Here is a 6905-nt window from a genome sequence, read left to right on the forward strand (position 1 = left end):
TTCATGAATGGTCATGGTGATAAGACCGAATGTAATAGCTCCTCGAGTTGTTGAATCATTGGAGCATACCTTTGGCACTTGTCACATCTTCGTGCGAACTCTTTCGTATCCTTTTCCATGTCAATCCAGTAATAACCAGCTCTGATCACCTTTTGAACCAATGATTCAGCGCCTGAATGATCTCGGCAAGTACCCTCGTGAACTTCCCTTAGAACATATTCGGTATCTCCCCATACCACACATATTGCTAGTAGGCCATTGAACATTTTCCTGAATAAGGTTTCGTCATCAAATAAGCTGAATCGGGCTTCCTTTGTGCATAGGGCCCTCGATTCCTTTGGATCTAAGGAATGTTTCCTGGTCTTCAAATACTCTATGTATTTATTTCTCCAATCCCAGGTTAAGCTTGTGGAGTTTATTTTGGCTTGCCCTTCCTCTACTACCGACCTCATAAGTTGTACGACTACCCCTAAGTTGAGCTCGTTATCTTTGACCGACGACCCTAAGTTTACAAGGGCATCGGCCTCATTATTTTGATCTTAAGGCACGTGCTGCAAAGTCCACTCTTTGAACCGATGTAATGCTACCTGTAAGTTGTCTAGGTACCTTTGCATTCGTTTTTCTCTAACTTTGAACGTTCCGTTAACTTGGTTTACTACAAGGAGGGAGTCATACTAAGCTTCGATCACCTCCGCCCCCAAGCCTTTGGCTAGTTCGAGACCTGCAATTATGGCCTCATATTCGGCCTTGTTGTTAGTCAATTATACAGTTCTAATAGTTTGTCTAACTATATTGCCTATAGGTGGCTTAAGTACTATGCTAAGTCTGGACCCCTTTACGTTCGAGGCACCATCCATAAAGAGGGTCCAAATTCCCGAAGATATTCTCGAGTTTACCAATAACTCTCTTTCGACTTCGGGTATTAAGGCCGGTGTAAAGTCGGTCACAAAATCTACAAAAATTTGAGATTTAATAGTTGTTCGGGGTTGATATTCGATATCGTACCCACTGATTTCTACGGCCCATTTGGTCAGTCATCCCGAGAGTTCGGATTTATGCATTATATTTCATAAAGGGTAGGTTGTCACAACATATATATGATGGCACTGAAATAAGGTTTTAGTTTATTAGAGGCACTTAGCAAAGCGAGTCCCAATTTTTCTAGGTGAGTATATCTAGTTTCAGCCTCACCTAAGGTTCTATTAACATAATAAATTGGATATTGTGTACCTTTTTCTTCCCGTACTAGGACTCCACTTACTGTTATTTCTGATACTGTTAGATAAAAGTATAGTCATTCGTCTACCCTCAGCGTGTGAAACAATGGAGGGCTCGATAAGTATCGCTTAAGTTCTTCTAAAGCCCGTTGGCATTCCTGGGTCCATGTGAAGTTGTTTTCTTTTTTAGTGATGAGAAAAATTGATGGCTTTTATCAGAAGACCACGAGATGAATCGCTTCAAGGCGTAAATGTGCCCGGTTAGCTTTTGTATAACCTTTACATTATCTGTTACCGTGATATCCTCGATAGCTTTGCTATTGTCGGGGTTTATCATGATCCTTTGATTGAATGCCATGAACTCGACAAATTTACTGGATATGACTCTGAACGCACACTTTTTTTGATTCAACTTCATGTTGTACTTCTTCTGTATACTGAAGGTTTCGTGCAAATTCTTTAAATGGTCCTCTGCTCGCAGGGACTTAACTAACATATCCTCAATATATACTTCCATGGTTTTTCATATTTGTTCATCGAACATTCGGTTTACTAGTCGTTGGTAAGTGGCACCGACATTTTTAAGTCCAAATGGCATTGCGTTATAGCAGTATGTGCCATACTTAGTGATGAAATAGGTCTTTTCTTGATCATATGGGTTCATCCGTATTTAGTTGTACCCAGAGTAGGCGTAGAGAAAACTAAGGATCTCGTGGTCGGTCGTGGCGTCGACCATGCGATCGATGTTAGGAAAAGGGAAAGTATGTTTGGGGCATGTCTTATTTAAATCTTTATAATCTACACACATTCTTAGTTTTTCCCCTTTTTAGGGACTACTAATATGTTTGCTAACCATTCTGGGTATTTGACCTCCCGGATGGATCCTATTTTAAAGAGTTTAGTTACATCGTCCTTGATAAAGGCGTGATTGACCTCGGACTGGGGTCTCCTTTTCTACTTTGACAGATGGAATTTAGGGTCCAGGCTCAGCTTGTAAGTAGTGATCTCCGGTGGTATCCTTGTCAAATCAAGATGGAACCAAGAAAAACAATCCATGTTAGCGATAAGAAATTAAACGAATTTTTTCCTATGTTTGGGAGTTAACCCCGTTCCTAGGTATACCTTTCGATCGAGCAGATGCTCAATCAGTACAACGTACTCCAGCTTTTCGATCATTCATTTGGTAGCATCAGAATCATCAGGGACAATAAGGATCGAGGTACCCCATAATTGTTGTCTTCGTCAGTCCCCTTCATGTCCGGTTGGGTCGAGGCTGGCACCAGTGATTGCTATTTGGCTTCCTACATTGATTTTGAACCTGACTCTTTTGCGGACGAGAGCGTTGATAACGAAATTACTTCATCAGCGACAAATATCTCCTTTGTAGCGGGTTGTTCCCCATAGACCGTATTGATCCCTTCCGGTGTTGGATATTTTTATACCTGGTGAAGGGTCGAGGGCACGACCCTCATGTTGTGGATACATGACCTCTCGAATAGGGCGTTGTACCTCATGTCCCCTTCGATTACATAAAACTTGGTCCCCTGGGTGATACTGGCTACATTTACCGGTAACATTATTTCTCCCTTAGTAGTTTTGCAAGCCATGTTGAATCTGTTTAGTACTCGGTCGCGGGTATGATTTGGTCTTGTAGGCCGAGTTGCTCTACGACCCTCGATCGAATGATGTTGGTCAAGCTACCTGGATCAATTAGCATACATATAACTCAAGTTTTTTTCATGAGTGCAGAAATTACTAGTGCATCATTATGGGACTATATGATTCCTTCTGCATCCTCGTCATTGAAAGATGAAGTTCCTTCTAGTATGTAATCTCGAGTCCATTTTTCTCTTGTTATTGATACTTTGGTGCACTTTATCATCGGACCATGAGGAACATCGACCCCTCGAATGATCATATGAATGACGTGTTGGGGCTCGTCTTGTTCATTTTGTTTATTAGAATCCCTATTTCTGAAATGATTCTTAGCTCGGTCACTCAGAAATCTCGAAGGCGCCCGTTGTTGAATAACTGGGCTACTTCTTCTCTAAATTTTAGACAATCCTCCGTTCCATGGCCATGTGTGCCATGAGATTTGGATATTTGGTTGGAATCACTTTGTGTTGGATAGGTTTGTAAAGGTCGAGGCCACTTGGTATCTTTGACGCATCCGATAGCCGATATGTTGGCAGCCTCATCAATATTAAAGTTATACTCCGATAATCATGGTGCCTCTTTGGGTCCGATAGGTCTATCGAAGTCGTTCATGCTCATGAGCCCTCAAGAGCTTTGACCTCGATCACTTTTCCTTTCATTTCGTGTAGAATTTTACCCAGATTTGTTGCTCCTACGATCATCATTATACGGCTGATATAGATTTCTGTTCGATCTCGATTCTCGGTGAATATCCCTCTTGATTCTATCGACGAGTCTGATAGGATAAACGGACCCAGAAGGAGCCCCAAGTTGGTTGTCCTCGACCCTGATATTTGATTGATACCGATTATTCACATCGACCCAAGTAACAACCAGGTATTCTATAAAAAATTCCGCTTCAACTGTTGTGAAGCCACTGAGCTTCGAACATTGAGTCCTTGAGTGAAAGCTTGAATACCCTAATCATTAGTGACCGGTGGCAAGTCCATCCATTCTATTTTGAATCGAGACACGAATTCACTAAGTATTTCGTTGTCTTTCTACCTTACCTTGATAAGGTCTGATTTCCTAGTTTCGACCATGATGGCCCCAGCGTGTGCCTTTACGAAAGAATCTGCAAGCATGGCAAATGAGTCAATAGAATTAGGTGGTAAATTATGATACCATATCATAGCTCCCTTTCACAGGGTCTCCACAAATTTCTTTAGCAAGATAGATTCGATCTCATCATCCTCTAGATCATTCCCTCTAATAGCACACATGTAAGAGGTGACGTGTTCGTTCAGATTGGTCGTTCCATTATACTTAGGAATCTCGGGCATGTGGAACTTCTTAGGGATTGGCTTCGGAGCCTCACTCGGGGGGAAAGGTTTGGTACAAACTTGTTGGAATTTAGTCCCATCAATATTGGTGGTGCCCCCGGGATTTGATCGACCCTAGAGTTGTAAGTTTCCACTTTTTTTGCCATTTGCCTCGATCTTCTTTTCTCCTGACTCAACTCGCTTTGTCAGTTCTTCGATCATCTTCATGATTGCAGGATTGGTCTTCAATTCTTTCTCGTTCGATTTTATTGAAACCAATTCGACCCTATGTACAACTTCCTGGGACGGCTCAAGCTCAACCCTACTCGGTGGGTGATTCTGGTTTTGGAGCTAGGCTATTGCTACCTGATGAACCTGCAACATTTCAAGGATCATGCGTAGGCTGATCCCGCCATTTTCACTACCACGTGCACTTTAGGTGGCTAATCGAATATCCTCACGGACGTTGCTTTCGGTATTGATGGCCAAATTTTCGATGGCTACATGTGAGTTGACGTCGATTGAATCTGCAGTCGGAACTTCATCGAGGTCAATTGGGGGTACATTGTTCCTTGGTGCTATGTTATCATTTTTGCCATGGTGTCAAAAATCATTGTTAACGTGCAGAGGTGCTGACTGAGAAATTGACATTTTAGTCTTTGAATCAAAGATACTTCAAAGAACAAGTGTAAAATAGTGTGTGTTACGAAAGTTTCTACCAGCTAATCACTGTTATCTTTAGTCCCACGGTAGGCACCAAACTGTTTACACTAAAATCGAATAAAATTTGAAATTATATGTGGTTTTAAGGATACGTGATATAACTTGGTACAAATTAAGATAATAGATTAATATTGAAATTGACGATAAAAGAATAAATGTGAACCACACGAATCGAATAGCCTTGTCCCTCGAGTTCAGTCACCCTTAAACCAAAGATGTTTTAACTAATGTATGATAGAGTAACCAGTTAATAAAAGCTAGAAAATGACAATATATTACTTTATGTTTCGTAAAAATAATGTGTTTTACAAATGATCATACCCTGTTCATATAGCAGGGGAGTCCTACTCCTGATACAGTTCTATATGAGGTAAGAAATCTCATGATTAGGTAATTAATCGGCCCATCCTTGATACGTGCCGAGATTTTCGTTGTGACCTACAACCGATCGCAGATATTTCATCCTTCTGTTATTCGGCATGAAAAATTTCCCTCGATCTTGCTCGGTCTCTATCTTGCTCAGTCTTGATCTTGATAGGTCTCTGGCTCACGAGCTCGACTATCTAACTTCGCATCATGGTTTGATATAACACGAGGTCAGACCTTAACCTATCATATTCTAGTCTCGATTAGTCACACAAGGGGCAAGTCCGGTTTTGACCGTATACATCTTATTTTATTACATAAAAGTTTGGAAACACTTAAGTACTAATTACATTGAACAAGGAAATATAATGCACTAAAAAACTATTTTTCCCATGTTTAGCTCAGTCCAGCCCGTCCGATAAACACCTTAAGTTAAACCGAGTTACGTGAGATACCATACTCTGTCCAAAAGCTAATTCCAATAAGATTTGTATCAATCTCAAATATACACACAATCATACATATTCAATAAGTAATAGAGTTATAAGGTCGGTTGAACTTACATAAACTTGTCGTTAATGGCTTACTAATTTTAACTATTTTTTATTTATTTAGTAAGTTACTAGAGTTGGGTTTTTGTTACTAATCTACTATAACGGAAATTAAATAAGTTATAAGACTATGTCACCAATGAATTGATGTTAAGAGTTTAATTTAGTAAAATGTGTATCCCAGGGTTGTGGCCGACTCACCAATCCTACTGAGCTCTAGCTATTCTCCCTTCAATTTGAAGTACCTAAGGTTGCTAATTAATTAGATTATAATCACTCATAGTATTCTCTCGAGTTTCGTACTCTGAATAAGTTAACGCATATATTCTTGTGAAATTAATCTACCAAGAATACATTACAATTATGCTATATAATTAAGAGCGGTAACTAGGCATATTCCCATTCAAACCATAAATTTGCACCTTAATTCTTGAGATAAGATAACTCTCTTTAACTCTTCACTAATCTAAGAACATCGTTTCCAAGCATAACCTAGATAATTGATAGTACTTAATTAACTATCAGCCAAATAATCAAACAATTATACGAAGGGTTAAAGAAATAACCATATAATGGAAAGTTCGGATTAAAGGAAAAAATAACTGTTAAACATCAATATTCATGGATAACCACTACCCTAAAATTATATAACTTAGTCACGCAAAGTCATTACAATATTTTGAATGATAAAGTTACTAAGAAAAGGTAAAAGAAAGAAGAACAAGACGATCCTTGCACCAAAGTTGCTTCACGGGGTTAGTTTCGCCTCTAATATGTCTCCCCCCTCCTCCTCTCCCCCCTCCCCAAAAAAACATGTTTGTGAACCTTTCATACTTATTAGGGTCGTGTAGGACTAAAAATATTTCTTCTTTTCGTGCTACGAGAATTTTCCTGAATCGGGCGCCTTGGGCATCGCAGATCGCAGAGTTTTTTTGTTTCTGGTTCCATCGCCCCATGCACCATAGATTTGAAGCCTGGGTAGTGGCCTTGTTCTACTCCTCTTGCCCTCTATCTCCGACACTTCAGGTACCTCAGGGTAGTCCTGGGCACGGGTCTCAGCTTTTGCTTTTCTTTATCTGTTCCTAGTGATC

The sequence above is a fragment of the Nicotiana tabacum genome, chromosome 22 (genome assembly GCF_000715075.1).
Source record: "Nicotiana tabacum cultivar K326 chromosome 22, ASM71507v2, whole genome shotgun sequence".
NCBI lineage: Eukaryota > Viridiplantae > Streptophyta > Magnoliopsida > Solanales > Solanaceae > Nicotiana > Nicotiana tabacum.